The sequence below is a fragment of the Symphalangus syndactylus genome, chromosome 19, assembly GCF_028878055.3.
Source record: "Symphalangus syndactylus isolate Jambi chromosome 19, NHGRI_mSymSyn1-v2.1_pri, whole genome shotgun sequence".
Taxonomy (NCBI): domain Eukaryota; kingdom Metazoa; phylum Chordata; class Mammalia; order Primates; family Hylobatidae; genus Symphalangus; species Symphalangus syndactylus.
This window is the reverse complement of record NC_072434.2, coordinates 22,230,110-22,248,221: the sequence shown is the minus strand read 5'-3', so window position 1 is coordinate 22,248,221 and position 18,112 is coordinate 22,230,110. Positions and strand designations below refer to the sequence as shown.

At 38.1% G+C, this 18,112-nt stretch overlaps 1 protein-coding gene across 5 annotated transcripts in view; it reads left to right on the top strand.

Annotated features, from left to right (window-relative positions):
• The window catches only part of CAMSAP2 (calmodulin regulated spectrin associated protein family member 2), a 123,647-nt gene that overhangs the window by 45,458 nt on the left and 60,077 nt on the right, over positions 1-18,112 (top strand). The gene's annotated exons all lie outside the window — the stretch shown is intronic.

Here is an 18,112-nt window from a genome sequence, read left to right as displayed (position 1 = left end):
ATATACATTTTAGAATCAACTTGTCAATTTCTATTAAAAAAAAAAGCTTGCTAGGATTTAGATTGGAATTGTATTGAATCTATAGACCATTTTGGGAAGAATTGATAGTTTAACAATTTGTGTCTTCCAGTGAAAACATGGTTTCTCTTCTCATTTAAGTGTTCTTTAATTTATTTCAGCAGTGTTTTATAGTTTCTGGCATATGATATTCATATGCACTTTGTTGAATCTTTCATATTTTTGATTTGGAATTGCATTTCAGATTTAATTCTTAAATTGTTTATTGCTAATATATAGAAATACAATTGAATTTTGAACATTTTTTTTTATCCTGTGACCTTGCTATATACATTTATTCCTAGTATGTTTTTGTGGATTTGTCAGAACTTTCAACGTAAACAATCATGTTGTCTGTGAATAAACACAGTTTTACTTCTTCCTTTCCACTATGTATGTGGTCTGCTCCCTGCTTCTTATTGCACTGCCAAACACTAACAGATAATGTTGAGTAAAAGTGGTGAGACCAGACATTTTTGTCTTATTCCTCATCTTATCAGGAATCTGTTGAGTTCCCGTTGTTAAATGTGATATTATCTGTAGGATTTTTGAAGATGTTCTTTTTCGGTTTAAGGGAGTTCCTTTCTGTTCCAAGTTTGCTAAGAAATATATGTATGTTTATGTTTTTAAAATCATGAATAAGTGTTGTATTTTTCAAATGCTTTTTCTGCCTCTATTAAGATAATCATATGGCTTTTCTCATTTATCCTGTTAATAGGTGAGTTACACTGATTTTCAAATATTAAACTAGTCTTGAATTTCTGGAGTTTAACTCAGTTGGTCACGGTAAATTATCTCTTTTATACATTGTTAGGTTTAATTTGTCAGTATTTTCTCAAGGGTGTTTACAGCCATGTTCGTGAGAGATATTTTTCTTCTCATTTCTTTGTCTTATGTTAGCATCAGGGTAATACTGTCTTTATATAATGAGTTGCAAAGTGTTCCCTACTCCACTGTTTTCTGAAAGACTTCACTTAGGATTTCTGTAATTTCTTCCTTAAATGTTGGGTAGAGTTCACTAGGTACGCCACCGGGGCTTGATGTTTTCTTTTTTTTTTCTTTTCTTTTTTTTTTTTTTTTTTTGAGGTGGAGTCTCACTCTGTGCCCAAGCTGGAGTGCAGTGGTGTGATCTTGGCTGACTGCAACCTCTGCCTCCCAGGTTCAAGCGATTCTCCTATCTCAGCCTCCGAAGTAGCTGGGATTACAGGTGCCCCCCACTACACCCGGGTAATTTTTGTATTTTTAGTAGAGACGGGGTTTCGCCATGTTTGCCAGGCTGGTCTCGAACTCCTGACCTCAAGCAGTCCACCTGCCTTGGCCTCCCAAAGTGCTGGGATTATAGGCGTGAGCCACGCACCTGGCTGATACTTTCTTTTTTTTTGAGACAGAGTCTTGCTCCATTGTCCAGGCTGGAGTGCAGTGGCGTGATCTTGGCTCACTGCAACCTCTGCCTCCCAGGTTCAAGTGATTCTTGTGCCTCAGCTTCCCAAGTAGCTGAGATTAAAGGCTTGTGCCACTACGCCTGGCTAATTTTTTGTATTTTTAGTAGAGAAGGGGCTTCACCATGTTGGTCAGGCTGGTCTCAACTCCTGACCTCAAATGATCCGCCCGCCTTGGCCTCCCAAAGTGCTGGGATTATAGGTGTGAGCCACCACACCTGGCCAATTTTGGTTATTTTATATCTTTTAAGACATTTGTCCATTTCATCTAAATATGTCAATTTATTGGCATTGAGTTGGTTATAATACTCCCTTATTATCTTTTTAATATCTATAGAACCTGTAGTGATATCCCTTTTTACTTTCCTGGTGTTACTAATCTGTATGGAGGTTTATCAATTCTGTTAATCTTTTCTAAAAACCAGCTCTTTGTTTCAGTTTTTTAAACTAATTTTTGCTTGTTTACTGTTTCATTGATTTCTGTTCTTTATTATTTCTTTTCTTTTTCTTATTTTGGCTTTTTAAAAAAATCTAGCTTCTTAAGATGTACTCTTAGGTCATTAATTTTAAAGCTTTCTTCTTTTCTGATACAAGCACTTAAAGCCATAAATTGCTTTCTTTTTTTTTTTTTTTTTTTGAGATGGAGTCTTGCTCTGTCACCCAGGCTGGAGTGCAGTGGCACAATCTCAGCTTGCTGCAGCCTCTGCCTCCCGGGTTCAAGCGTTTCTCCTTCCTCAGCCTCCTGAGTAGCTGGAATTATAGGCGCCCGCCACCATGCTCAGCTAATGTTTGTATTTTTAGTAGAAGACGAGGTTTTGTCATGTTGGCCAGGCTGGTCTCGAACTCGACCTTGGGTGATCCACCAACCTCGGCCTTTTAAAGTGCTGGGATTACAGACATGAGCCACTGTGCCCAGCTTAAGCAACAGATTTTCGATGTAGATGAAATAGCCTTCCTTTAGAAGAGGATGCCATATAGGACTTGCATAGCTAGAGAGGAGAAGTCAGTGACTGGCTTCAGTGCTTTAAAGGACAGGTTGACTGTTTTGTTATGGGCTGTGTGGGCTAATGTAGCTGGTGACTTTAGATTGAAGCCAGTGCTTGTTTACCATTCTGAAAATCCTAGGGCACTTAAGAACTATGCTAAATTGACTATGCCTGTGCTCTATAAGTAGAACAACAAAGCCTGGATGACAGCACATCTGTTTATAGCATGGTTTACTGGATATTTTAAGCCCTTGTTGAGACCTGCTCAGAAAAAAAAAAAAAAGATTCCTTTCAAAATATCACTGCTCATTGACAATGCGCCTGGTCACCCAAGAGCTGTGATGGAGAGGGACAACGGCATGAATGTTTTCATGCCTGCTAACACAGCTTCTGTTCTGTGGCCCATGGATCAGGGAGTAATACTGAGTTTCAAGTCTTTTTATTTAAGAAATAACATTTTCTAAGTATGTATCTGCTATAGATAGTGATTCCTCTGTTGGATCTAGGCAAAGTAAATTTAAGACCTTCTGAAAAGGATTTACCATTCTAGATGCCATTCATGATTCATGGGAGGAGATCAAAATATCGACATGAACAGGAGTTGGGAAGAAGTTGATTTCCAACTTTTAGGGATGACTTTAAGGGGTTCAGTACTTCAGTGGCAGAAGTATCTGCAGATGTGGTAGAAATAGGAAGAGAACTATAATTAGAAGTGAAGCCTGAAGATAGGACTGAATTGCTGTAATCTCATTATCAAAATTGACTGGATGAGGAGTTGCTTCTTACAGATGAGCAAAGTGGTTTCTTGTGATGGATCTATTCCTGGTGGGGATGCCGTGAACATTGTTGAAATGACAACAAACAATGGATTTAGAATATTATATATCAAGTTAGTTGGTGAAGCAGTGGCAGAGTTTGATAGGACTGACTCCACATTTGAAAGAAGTTCTACTGTGGGTAAAATGCTATCAAATGGCATCACATAGAGAAATTTTTGGTGAAAGAAGAGGCAATCAGCACGCAAGTTGTGTTGTCTTAAGTTGCCACAGCCATCCCATCCTTCAGCAGTCACAACTCTGATCGAACAACATGGAACCAAGACCCTCCACCAGCAAAAATATTGCGTTTCATTGAAGGCTTGGGTGATTGTTAGCATTTTTTAGCAATGCAATATTTTTAAATTAAGTTAGGTACATTGGTTTTTTAGACATGATGATATTGCACTTAATAGATTACAGTATAATATAAGCATAACTTTTATATGCCTGGGGATATTAAAAAATGTGTGACCCGGTTTATTATGCTACTTGCTTTATTGCAGTGGAGTGGAATAGAACCTGCAATATATCGAAGGAGTGCCTGTAGTTGGAATCATAAAGAATGTAGCCTTTTCACGTTGACTTTTTATTTAATAATGTGCATTTAAGTTTCCTCCCATGTATTTTTATGACTTGATTGCTCACATCTTTTTAGTACTGAGTAATATTTTGTTGTCTGAATGTGCTACAGTTTTAAAAATTCATATATCAACTGAAGAATGTCTTGGTTGCTTCCAAGTTTTGGCAATTAGGAATAAAGCTTACATAATTATCTGTGTTTAGGTTTTTATGTGGACATAAGTTTTCAGCTCCTATAGGTATATACCATGGAGTGTGATTGCTGGATCATAGAGTAATAATATGTTTAGTTTTGTAAGAAATCACCAAACTCTCTTCCAAAGTGGCTGTATCATTTTGGATTCCCACTAGCAGTGAATGGGAACTTTCCAGTCCAGTATTTGATGTTGTCAGTATTGTGGATTTGGACATTCTAATAGGTTTTACTTTGCATTTCCCTGATAATATATGACTTCGAACATCTTTTCTTTCTTTCTTTTTTTTTTTTTTTTTATTGAGCCAGAGTCTCGCCCTGTTGCCCAGGCTGGAGTGCAATGGCACAATCTCGGCTCACTGCAACCTCCGCTTCCTGGGTTCAAGCGATTCTCCTGCCTCAGCTACCCGAGTAGCTGGGATTACAGGTGCCTGCCACCATGTCTGGCTGATTTTTGTATTTTTTTTTTTTTTTTTTTTTTTAGTAGAGATGGAGTTTCACTATGCTGGCCAGGCTGGTCTTGAAATCCTGACCTCAGGTGATCCGCCCACCTCAGCCTCCCAAAGTACTGGAAATACAGTCGTGAGCTACCACGCTCACTTGCCATCTTTATATCTTCTTTGGAGAGGTGTTTGTTAAGGTTGTTGGCCTGTTTTTTGATTGGGTTGTTTTCTTATGGAGTTTGAAGAGTTTTTTGTATATTTTGGATAACAGTCCTTTATCAGAGATGTCTTTTGCAATTGTTTTCTCCCAGTCTGTGGCTTATGTTTTCATTCTCTTGACACCCTTTTGCAGTGCAAAATTTTTTATTTTAATAAAGTCCAGCTTATCAATTATTTTTTCATGGATTGTGCATTTGGTTTTGTGTCTAAGAAGCCATTGCCAAGCCCAATATTATCTAGATTTTCTTCTGTTATCTTCTAGAAGTTTTATTGTTTTGTTGTACATTTAGGTCTGTGATTCAAGTTAATTTTTATGAAGGCTATAAAGTCTGTGTCTAGAGTCTTTTTTTTTTTTTTCATGTGGATGTCTGGTTGTTCTAGCACCATTTGTTAAAAAGACTGTCTTTCTCCACTGCATTGCCTTATTTGCTTCTTTGTCAGAGATCAGTTGACTTTGTTCGTGTGCGTCTGTATCTGGGCTCTGTATTCTGTTCCAGTGATCTGTGTATTCTTTTGCCAGTACCACATTGTCTTGATTACTGTATCTCTGTAGTGAGCTTTGAAGGTGGGTAGCATCAGTTCTCTAACTTTATTCTTTTCCTTCAATATTATTTGCTATTCTAGGTCTTTTGCCTCTCCATGTAAACTTTAGATCAATTCATCAATATCTACAAAATAACTTGCTGGAATTTTTTTTTTTTTTTTTTTTTTTTTTTTGAGACGGAGTCTCGCTCTGTCGCCCAGGCTGGAGTGCAGTGGCGTGATCTCGGCTCACTGCAAGCTCCGCCTCCCGGGTTGACGCCATTCTCCTGCCTCAGCCTCTCCGAGTAGCTGGGACTACAGGCGCCCGCTAATTTTTTGTATTTTTAGTAGAGACGGGGTTTCACCGTGGTCTCGATCTCCTAACCTCGGGATCCGCCCGCCTCGGCCTCCCAAAGTGCTGGGATTACAAGCATGAGCCACCGCGCCTGGCCACTTGCTGAATTTTTATTGAGATTGCATTGAATCTGTAGATCAAGTTGAGAAAAACTGTATCTTGATGATACTGAGTCTTTTTACCTATGAACATGGACTCTCTCTCCATTTATTTAGTTCTTTGATTTTGTTAATGAGTTTTATAGTTTCCTCAAATAGATCTTATGCATTTTTTTAGATTTATCCTTAGTATTTATAATTTGGGGGTGCTAATGAAAATGGTATTTTGTTTTTAATTTCAAATACCACTTGTTCATTGTTGGTATATAGGAATGTGATTAGCTTTTGTATGTTAACCTTGTATCCTGCAACCTTGCTATAATATGGTGGCAAGGTGTGGGGGAGAGGAGAAGCATTCTATAGTCCTATAATTAGGTCTCAGTCTTTTAGTGAGCCTATGCCTCTGGACTGTGTACTTCATAAATGTTTCTCAGGTTTTTTTCTCCCTCTTTAGGTGGGTCAGGAAGGCTAGAGGGGACAGGATTTGAATGTTTCCCTCTCCCAGGTCAGTTAGGCTTTGATAGTACCTTAACAGATTAAGCTCTGGTTTAACCTAGTTTCTTCTGAGGGCAGGCCTTGTTAAGAAGAATGGAGTGCTCTAGTATATTTAGAAATTCTCTCTCTCCTCCCACTGGAACCATGGGGGCAGCGGGGCTTGGGGGAAGGGTGGGGGGACAGTTTCTGATACTTATTGTGAGAACCTGTTCAAGCTAGAGCCTGGTTGAGCTCTTGAAGGTAAAGCCCCCTATAACTTGATCCCCTTGGAGTTTTAACTCTCAGACTTGTTTACTGTGAACCTGCAACAATTCATCAGTTACGGTTTAGTTTTCCTTCTCCAGCACTGGTTCCCTTGGCTGTTTCTTTTTTTTTTTTTTTTTTGAGACGGAGTCTCGCTCTGTCACCCAGGCTGGAGTGCAGTGGCGCAATCTCGGCTCACTGCAAGCTCCGCCTCCCGGGTTCACGCCATTCTCCTGCCTCAGCCTCTCAGAGTAGCTGGGACTACAGGCGCCCGCCACCACGCCCGGCTAATTTTTTTGTATTTTTAGTAGAGACGGGGTTTCACCGTGGTCTCGATCTCCTGACCTCGTGATCCGCCCGCCTCGGCCTCCCAAAGTGCTGGGATTACAAGCGTGAGCCACCGCGCCCGGCCCCTTGGCTGTTTCTGTTTGTGAGTCTTTGCTCTGGTAATCTGTGACTTCCCTTTGCCTGTCTGTCTCTCCATCCTTTGGGCTGGTGGTTTACCTTGTGTTCTCACCTTTCTTTCAGATCTATTTAGAATTGTTGATACTTCATTCTGTTCAGCTTTGTGCTTGTTGTTAGAACAGAGTGACTGCTAAGATTTTTACATGCAGACCAGAAACTAAAGTCTTCCTTCTTTTACATTTTTTTGTAGTGCACATTTGCTAGTGACATCTTTAGATGAATAAACATTGAGAAAAGTTATCTTTATTTTACCTCCTTTTTTTTTTTTGAGACGGAGTTTCGCTCTTGTTGCCCAGGCTGGAGTGCAGTGGCGCCATCTCGGCTCACTGTAACCTCAGCCTCTCAGGTTCAAGCGATTCTCCAGCCTCAGCCTCCCAAATAGCTGAGATTACAGGCACACGCCACCATGCCTGGCTAATTTTTGTGTTTTTAGTAGGGATGGGGTTTCACCATGTTGGTCAGGCTGGTATCGAATCCCTGACCTCAGGTGATCCACCTGCCTCGGCCTCCCAAAGTTCTGGGATTACAGGCATGAGCCACTGCACCCGGCCTGTACCTCAATTTTTGTAGGATATTTTTGCTGGGTAAGATGCATTCTGTGCCTTCTGGCTTGCATTGTTTCTCAGAGAAGTCAGATGTTATTCTTATCAGTGTTCCTCTGTATGTAATGTGTAATTTGACTTTCTTCAGCTGCTTTTAAGATTTCTTTCTTTCTTTTTTTTTTGGAATTTGGTTATGGTGTGCCTTAATGGATTTTTCTTTGTATTTACCCTGTTGGGGATTTTTAAAGCTACTCATATCTGTGAGTTTATAGTTTTCATCAAAATTGGAAAAATTTCAGCCATTGTTTCTCTGAATATTATCCCCTACCATGTTTTTTAGACTCCATTTATATAACTGCTTGCTATTGTCCCACACACAGGTCACTGATGAGGCTCTGAGGCTCTGTTCATTTTTTTAAGGCCTTTTTTCTTTTTATGCTTTAGTTGGATAGCTTGAAATATCACTGAAAGTTGAGAACAGGAAAATCTGTTATATTTACAGTCTTATTCCTGTGGTCCCTTTCAAAGATGTATTCTGTTGCAGTTAGCACCTGTGATTGTTATTCTTTTCCTTTAAGACCCTCTTAGAGATTTACTTTTTGTGCAAGCTAGTTAGATATGTTAAAAATTAAATAAATAGTAAGGCCAATATGATGAAGCCCTGTCTCCACTAAAAATACAAAAATTAGCCAGATGTGGTAGCACGCGCCTGTAATCTCAGTTACTCAGGAGGCTGAGGCAGGAGAATTGCTTGAACCCAGGAGGCAGAGGTTGCAGTGAGCTAAGAACACGCCACTGCACTCCGCCCTGAGTGACAAAGCAAGACCCTATCTCCAAAAAAAAAAAAGACTGACCCAAAATAATTTTTTTATTTAACTATGCCGTATGACCTGAGTTCTTCTTTTTAAGAATATAAACTTTAATTTCCTTAGAACTTTAAACATTCATAAGAAAGGTAGGTTAAATTGGGGAAATTAGGCCACCCATGATAGTAAAAGATTTAGTACTTCAATTTAATATATTTGAGGTAATCCTAAAAACATTAATGAGATAGTTTTGTTGAATGTTCAATGTGTTGGTCAAGCTGATATGTTTACATTTACAAAACTGTTCATATTTCATAATCTGAAATAATTGTTGTCTTAAGTAGTTTACTGGAATACTACTCAGCAATAAAAAGAAATGAACTATTGATACATATAACAGCTTGTATGAATATGGATAGGCATGCTAAGTTTAAAAAAGCCAATCCCAGCCGGGCGCAGTGGCTCAAGCCTGTAATCCCAGCACTTTGAGAGTTCGAGATCAGGAGTTTGAGACCAGCCTGGCCAACATGGTGAAACCCTGTCTCTACTAAAAATATGAAAATTAGCCGGGTGTGGTGGCAGGCGCCTGTAATCCCAGCTACTCGGGAGGCTGAGGCAGGAAAATTGCTTGAACCCGGGAGGAGGAGGTTGCAGTGAGCCGAGATCGCGCCACTGCACTCCAGCCTGGATGACAAAGCAAGAGACTCCGTCTCGGGCAGTGGGGGTCGGGGGGAAGACAATCCCAAAAAGTTACATACTGCGTAAATCCCATTTATATAAACATTCTTGAAATGACAAAATTATAGAAATGGAGAACAGATTAGTGATTGCCAGGGGTTGGAGAGAAGTAGGTGTGACTGGGAAAGGGCAACATGAAGGATCCTGTGTTGTATTGTTTGTGGCTTAATCGTATCCATATCAGTATCCTGGTTGTGATATTGTACTATGGTTTTGCAAGGTGTTACCACTGGGGGAAACTGGGTATATGGTAAATGGGATGTTTCTGTGTTCTTTCTCACAGTTGTGTTTGAACTTAAAATGAGCTCAAAATTAAAAGTTTAATAAAAACGTATGAGGAATGAATTTTTAAGATGAAAAGAAAATGCTGCCATTTGGAGCAGAAATGGTTTCAGTGTCATTTCTCACTGGTAGTGAGAAAGTATGGAGTGATCAAGTACATTATCTCTGTAGCGAACAGACCTGGATTGAAATCCCAACAATGATCAGCTGTTTGACTTTATAACATTTCTAAAACTCTCTGAGCTTCAGTTTTTCTCATCTGTAGTAAGCAATGATAATATTGTCTGCCTTATAAATAGGTATGAGGATTAAATACAGTAGTGGTTGTGAAGTATCTAATGTGATGCTTGACCTATAGTAAGAAAGATCAGTAAATGTTAGCAATCATCGTTGGTTTTTATTGACCTACTTCTATTTCTAGGGTGTTTTTTTAAATGGATATTAGTATATATATTAATTTAAATAACATGTTTAACTGAGTTACTAGGAAAAATGTTTACTTATATATGGGAAAACAAAATAGTAACAACTAAAAGAAATACAATTATTTTTCACTTTAGATCATAAAATTTCTTAAGAGTGGATTTGATTTTGGAAGGGTTGCTGCAAAGAAAGCTGCCTTGTTTGGATATTACTGATGGTAGGACAGTATTCTGAGCTTAAAACACTTGTATCCTGTTGCTCTGCATATTTATGGTATAATTAAAGTGGCTTATATTTGCTTCGAAAACCCACTTGAAGGCATTTTATTCTTAAGGCTTTTTTTTATTTTCATCTTTTATTTCTTTTTGGCTTATTGATCCCTCTTCATTTTCTGTAACTAATTGTAGCAACTGGACTCGCAAATGTTAATTACCACTACATTAAGGTTGTATACTTTCTTATACCCACCTGATGACGTGTGTATTAAACAAACAAACAAACATTTTGAAGTGCATATCTTTATAAGGTAAGGCTTGGGAGGAAAGCCACCCACAATTAACCTAGGAATTAAAAACGTAAGCAGAAACAACTTATTCTGTGGATGTAGTAACAGCTCCTTCTTAATCCAGATATTACCCAAAGCTTACTTGTAAACATAGTTTTGTGGGACAAGAATATTGAGATCTGTAAATTCATCTTCAGACCTTAGCTGACTTAGCTATGACATATGTAATGATGCATGTATAAGATGTGCTTACTGATCTCTGTGGAAAAAATACAAGCTTTGTTTGCTTCTAAATTATATTTTCTTCTATCCTTAATTTTGCCAAAAGTTTAAAAACTAAGATAAGATAAACATTTTGCCATACAGTTGACCCTTGAACAGCATGGGTTTGAACTGAGCAGACCCACTTTATACACAGTTTTTTCAGCAAGTACAATAGGCCCTGCAAATCAGCGGGTTTGGCATAACCAAATATGACATAACCAAATATTCCAGACTCACTTTCTTCTTTCCCTATCTCTGACCTGGAACCAGCCGTTTTCTGTGAAGCCTTGGGTTTATATTAATGGGGAATGTTATTTAGAAACCATGATCTGGGGATAGATGTATTTATTGCTGCTGCTTTGGTGTTACTGCTAGGCCCTTAACTCATGACAATGCCAAGAGAAATATGTAATCATGAGTTCTTACTGATATCTCCATAGGATTCTTCCATATTTGAATCTTAAAATGAGCATCTGCCCCAAGGCCCCTTCCCAGAGGTATGCATTCCCAGCACAATGCAGTTCTTGGCTAGGGTCAAGTTGTATTGCCTCCTGTGCTTGCCTTAATCTGGCTCTGCTGGCTGAGATCCATGTCTATCTGGATTCACCAGCAGCATTCACCATCCGTGCTCTAATTAGAGTCCCATCTGCATTTCCACATTGTAGTTTTGTGCATTTTTCAGTATGGCAACCTCCAGCCATGTTGATGAGTCTGCCTGGGCAGTTCTCATTGCCTCCTGGTTATAAAGCTGTGTGGCTTTTGAGTGATTCATCCTAACCCTATTCTTGACACAAACCATGTTATTTTTAGAGCATGAAATGCCTTGTACTATTATTGTCACTCCATTTTATAGTTGAGGTATTGAAGCACAGAGAAATTAAGGAATTTGCCAAAGATCACCTAGTTAGTAAGTGGCAGAGTTGGGATTAAACCTAGGTACTCTGCTTAAATGGTCTTTGCTACCCTATGCTGCTAGACTATAGGATTTATGTGGGGAAGTAGTAGAAGACCTGAAAAGAGTGATTATTTTAAGATCTTGAAGAATTTTAATATTATTTAAATAATCTTGGATTGTTGGGTAGGTAGGCCCTGGGAAGTCACTGAAGGCTTTTGACTGTAGAGTGATGTGATTGGCAATGTCCTGTAGAAAGGTTAATCACTTGTAGCTGTGAAGGACTGTGAAAGCAAGATTCCTGATAGTATGCTATTCTTGGGCCTCTCTCTAGAGATCTAATGAGTCAGCCTCTAAGGTTTGAGGCCAGGGAATTTATGATCTTTTTGATGATCATCCATATTTGGAACGACTGCTCTAATCTGTTTCCTTTGTTTACTATATTCATTTGACTATTAGTATGCCATTCCTGTGTGTGTCCATCCAGTAGAGCCACATTTAAATGCCCTTAATTTGCCATTTGAAGCTACATATAGTCCAGATGAAGTCGATGAGTCTGCTCGGGAGACATATCTTTCATCTGTCTGGGCCTTGCATTTCAATAGATATTTGAGCTATACTCTTTTCTTGTATATATTAAGTTTGCAATAAAGCTTAATATCAGTTTGTTTTAACATTATGTTGGAAACACTTCTTCATTGGGTAGTGTGATTATTACCAAATATAAGTGACAAGATGTAAACCAGATACTCATCTACTTGTATATAAACAGATGAAAGAGAACTCTCAACTACTTCTTTGTCTGTAATATTTGCTTCCTAAAAATTTGGGCAGAATTAAATAGAAGCTAAATCAGTATCATTGTGCTGATAGTCGCATGCTAGTCATCATACTTTTTTGACTTGCTCTGTATACTTCATTGACATATCTAACCAGGGAGGTCCAAATAAAATAAAAATAGCAGTTTTGTGCGATCAGTTGTTTAAGCATATGTCATATTGTTAAGATTTTGAAACTCTTCAGAGAGGTATTTTGAATCTCATGAAAGTCACCCCTCTTGCCAGGGCTGCCACATGCATAGTTCCACCTGGGTATAGCAGAGTAGCAGTGGTACCTTTGGTCCTGACTATGTTTAATACAGATTGGATATAACAGCAGTGTGTCTGGAACAACAATGCCATAATCCTCTTGTAGGTTACTACTTAACTATTTGCTGTTCAAATAATTAAACAAATTTTTTTGTGTTAAAAAATATCAATTGACCATAGACATATGGGCTTATTTCTGGACTCTCAGTTCCATTGATCTCTGTTTTTATACCAGTGCTGTATTGTGTTGATTATTGTTGCTTTGTAGTAAGTTTTAAAATCAGAAAGTATAAGTCCTCCTACTTTGTTGCCTTTCACGATTCCTTTGGCTGTGGTGAGTCCCTTGAGTTTTAGTATGAATTTTAGGATCAGTTTGTCAGTTTCTATAAAGAAGCTACCTGGGATTCTGATAGAGATCACATTACTTTGTATACCAATTTAGGAAAGTATTGCCATCCTAGGAGTATGTAGTCTTCCATCCATCAATATGGGATGTCTTTCTGTTTATCTTTAATTTCTTTCAACAATGTTTTGTAGTTTTCAGAGCATAAGTTTTACACTTCTTTTAAATATATTGCAAAGTACGTTATTCTGGTTGGTGCTATCGTAAATGGAATTGTTTTCTTAATTTCATTTTCAGATTGTTTATTGCAAATATATGTGTTTACAAATGTAATTGCTTATTGTATATTGATCTTGTATCCTACAACCTTAGTGAACTCTTTTACTGGTTCTAATTGTTTTAGAAGATTCCTTAGGATTTTTTATATATAAGATCATGTCATTTGCAAGTAGAGATAGTTTAACTTCTTTTTTTCTGGTCTGGATGCCATGTCAGATATTTTTTCTTTACTGCAATTTAAGCAGTATTATTATTTTACCAGAAAAAAATTTCCTCTCAATATGTGGTTTTATAAAGGTTTCTAGATTCTTTGGGTTTTTAGTATATGCTCAGTTTTGCTGTAATGTAATATATATGCTCTTTAAATCACTGTACTATGGAAAATTGTGCAATAAACACCACAGGACTTATGAGAAAAGCTGGTAAGAGCAGTGTATGTTGTTTTCAAACGATAGGAATATAATAAAAATGATGGTATAATTTTACGTGTGTTAATGTTTAAAATATACATACATACTGTAATATGTATGGTACTTCACTTTGAAAAAAGCCTGAAGTTTTCTTGTGGAAGTGGCATTAAAATGGTTGCAGCACATGAGTTATTGTGAAGTATCCTGTCTGAAATAGGACAGAAAGTGGTAACACCAGAGAAAGTTATAATAGCAGATGAGAAAGATGAGGGTATAGTTCATGTTACACACGGTGAACTGAAGGAAGTGGTAGATGTCTGAGATGTGTGTGCATATATGTATTCCTACATGTCTCAGTACAGCTGTGTGTGATTTTTTGCATTCACCTAGTATTTCTGGTGAACAAAGCTATGCATAAACAAACTGCAATTCTGATTGTTCCCTAACATACCAGTTACATGGAAACAAATATGTATTTTCAAAACAGAACTAACTGTATTTCTGTCAAATATTTGTTCCTCTAATTGCAAAATGAAAGCCAACCTAATTCAATTTGCAGAAATTTGCTTTATACAAAATTTATCCAGAAAAATCCCTATACTACTAAAAGGCGAGAACATTGTAAAATATCTGAAGGTTATTTATTTATTTTTTAATTATATTTTAAGTTCTGGGATATATGTGCAGAACGTGCAGGTATGTTATATAGGGATACATGTGCCATGGTGGTTTGCTGCACCCGTCTACCCATCATCTACATTAGTATTTCTCCTAATGCTATTTCTCCCCTAACCCTCTACCCCCCAACAGGCCGCAGTGTGTGATGTTCCCCCTCCTTGTGTCCATGTGTTCTCATTGTTCAACTCCCATTTATGGGTGAGAACATGCAGTGTTTGGTTTTCTGTTCCTGTGTTAGTTTGTTGAGAATGGTTTTCAGCTTCATCCATGTCCCTGCAAAGGACATGAACTCATCCTTTTTTATGGCTGCATAGTATTCCGTGGTATATATGTGCCACATTTTCTTTATCCAGTCTATCATTGATGGGCATTTGGGTTGGTTCCAACTCTTTGCTGTTGTGAATAGTGCTGCAGTAAACATATGTGTGGATGTGTCTTTATAGTAGAATGATTTCTAATCCTTTGGGTATATACCCAGTAATGGGATTGCTGGGTCAAATGGTACCAGAAGTTCTAGATCCTTGAGGAATCACCACACTGTCTTCCACAATGGTTGAACTAATTTACATTCCCACCAACAGTGTAAAAGCATTCCTGTTTCTCCACATCCTATCCAGCATCTGTTGTTTCCTGACTTTTTAATGATTGCCATTCTGACTGGCACGAGATGGTATCTCATTGTGGTTTTGATTTGCATTTCTCTAATGACCAGTGATGATGATATTTTTTCATATTTGTTGGCTGCATAAATGTCTTCTTTTGAGAAGTGTCTGTTCATATCCTTTGCCCACTTTTTGATGGGTTTGTTTGTTTTTTTCTTATACATTCGTTTAAGTTCCTTGTAGATTCTGGATATTAGCCCTTTGTCAGATGGATAGATTGCAGAAATTTTCTCCCATTCTGAAGGTTGCCTGTTCACTCTGATGATAGATTCTTTTGCTGTTCAGAAGCTCTTTAGTTTAATTAGATCTCATTTGTCAATTTTGGCTTTCGTTGCCATTGCTTTTGGTGTTTTAGTCATGAAGTCTTTGCCCATGCCTATGTCCTGAATGGTATTGCCTAGGTTTTCTTCTAGGGTTTTTATGGTTTTAGGTCTTATGTTTAAGTCTTCAATCCATATCGAGTTAATTTTTGTATAAGGTGTAAGGAATGGGTCCAGTTTCAGTTTTCTGCATACGGCTAACCAGTTTTCCCAACACCATTTATTAAATAGGGAATCCTTTCCCCATTGCTTGTTTTTGTCAGGTTTGTCAAAGATCAGATGGTTGTAGATGTGTGGCATTATGTCTGAGGCCTCTGTTCTGTTCCATTGGTCTATATATCTGTTTTGGTACCAGTACCATGCTGTTTTGGTTACTATAGCCTTATAGTATAGTTTGAAGTCAGGTAGTGTGTTGCCTCCAGCTTTGTTCCTTTTGCTTAGGATTGTCTTGGCTATATGGGCTCTTTTTTGGGTCCATATGAAATTTAAAGTAGTTTTTTCTAATTCTGTGAAGAAAGTCAATGGTAGCTTGATGGGAATAGCATTGAATCTATAACTTACTTTGGGCAGTATGGCCATTTTCACGATATTGATTCTTCCTATCCATGAGCATGGAATGTTTTTCCATTTGTTTGTGTCCTCTCTTATTTCCTTGAGCAGTGATTTGTAGTTCTCCTTGAAGAGGTCCTTCACATTCCTTATAAGTTATATTCCTAGGTATTTTATTCTCTTTGTAGCAATTGTGAATGGGAGTTCACTCATGATTTGGCTCTCTGTTTGTCTGTTATTGTGGTGTATAGGAATGCTTGTGATTTGTGCACATTGATTTTGTATCATGAGACTTTGCTAAAGTTGTTCATCAGCTTAAGGAGATGTTGGGCTGAGACGATGGGTTTTTCTACATATACAATCATGTCATCTGCAGACAGAGACGATTTGACTTCCTCCTTTCCTTTGAATACCCTTTATTTCTTTCTCTTGCCTGATTGCCCTGGCCAAAACTTCTAATACTGTGTTGAATAGGAGTGGTGAGAGAGGGCATCCTTGTCTTGTGCTGGTATTCAAAGGGAATTCTTCCAGCTTTTGCCCATCCAGTATGATAGTGGCTGTGGGTTTGTCATAAATAGCTCTTATTATTTTGAGATATATTTCATCAATACCTAGTTTATTGAGAGTTTTTAGCATGAAGGGGTGTTGAATTTTATCGAAGGCCTTTTCTGCATCTATTGAGATAATCATGTGGTTTTTGTCATTGGTTCTGTTTATGTGTTGGATTATGTTTATTGATTTGCCTATGTTGAACCAGCCTTGCATCCCAGGGATGAAGCTGACTTAATCGTGGTGGATAAGCTTTTTGATGTGGTGCTGGATTCAGTTTGCCAGTATTTTGTTGAGGGTTTTCGCATTGATGTTCATCAGGGATATTGGCTTGAAATTTTCTTTTTTTGTTGTATCTCTGCCAGATTTTGGTATCAGGATGATGCTGGCCTCATAAAAAGAGTTTGGGAGAAGTCCCTCTTTTTCTGTTGTTTAGAATAGTTTCAGAAGGAATGGTACCAGCTCCTCTTTGTACCCCTGGTAGAATTTGGCTGTGAATCCGTCTGGTCCTGGGGTTTTTTTTTTGGTTGGTGGGCTATTAATTACTGCCTCAATTTCAGAACTTGTTATTGGTCTGTTCAGGGATTCGACTTCTTCCTGGTTTAGTCTTGGGAGGGGGTATATGTCCAGGAATTTATCCATTTCTTCTAGATTTTCTAGTTGATTCGCATAGAGGTGTTTATAGTATTCTCTGATGGCAGTTTGTATTTCTGTGGTATCAGTGGTGATACCCCGTTTATCATTTTTTATTGTGTCTGTTTGATTCTCTCTTTTCTTCTTTATTAGTCTGGCTAGCAGTCTATATTTTGTTAATCTTTTCAGAAAACCAGCTCCTGGATTCATTGACTTTTTGAAGGCTTTTTCGTGTCTCTTTCTCCTTCAGTTCTGCTCTGATCTTAGTTATTTCTTGTCTTCTGCTAAGTTTTGAATTTGTTTGCTCTTGCTTCTCTGGTTCTTTTAAATGTGATGTTAGGGTGTCGATTTTAGATCTTTCCTGCTTTCTCTTGTGGGTATTTAGTGCTATAAATTTCACTCTAAACACTGCTTTAGCTGTGTTCCAGAGATTCTGGTACATGTGTCTTTGTTCTTGTTGGTTTCAAAGAACTTACTTATTTCTGCCTTAATTTTGTTATTTACCCAGTAGTCATTCAGGAGCAGGTTGTTCAGTTTCCATGTAGTTGAGCGGTTTTGAGTGAGTTTCTTAACCTTGAGTCCTAATTTGCTCGCACTGTGGTCTGAGAGACTGTTTGTTATGATTTCCATTCTTTTGCATTTGCTGAGGAGTGTTTTACTTCCAATTATGTAATCAATTTTAGAATAAGTGCAATGTGGTGCTGAGAAGAATGTGTGTTCTGTTGATTTGGGGTGGCAAGTTCTGTAGATGTCTAGTAGGTCTCCTTGGTCCAGAGCTGAGTTCAAGTCCTGAATATCCTTGTTAATTTTCTATCTTGTTGATCTAATATTGACAGTGGGGTGTTCAAGTCTCCCACTATTATTGTGTGGGAGTCTGAGTCTCTTTGTAGGCCTCTAAGAACTTGCTTTATGAATCTGGGTGCTCCTGTATTGGGTGCATATATATTTAGGAGAGTTAGCTCTTCTTGTTGCATTGATCCCTTTACCATTATGGAATGCCCTTCTTTGTCTTTTTTGATCTTTGTTGGTTTGACATCTGTTTTATCAGAGACTAGGATTGCAACCCTTGCTTTTTTTTGCTTTCCATTTGGTTGGTAAATCTTCCTCCATCGCTTTATTTTTAGCCTATGTGTGTCTTTGCACATGTATGGGTCTTCTGAATACAGCACACCAGTGGGTCTTGACTCCATCCAATTTGTCAATCTGTGTCTTTTAACTGGGGCATTTAGCCCATTTA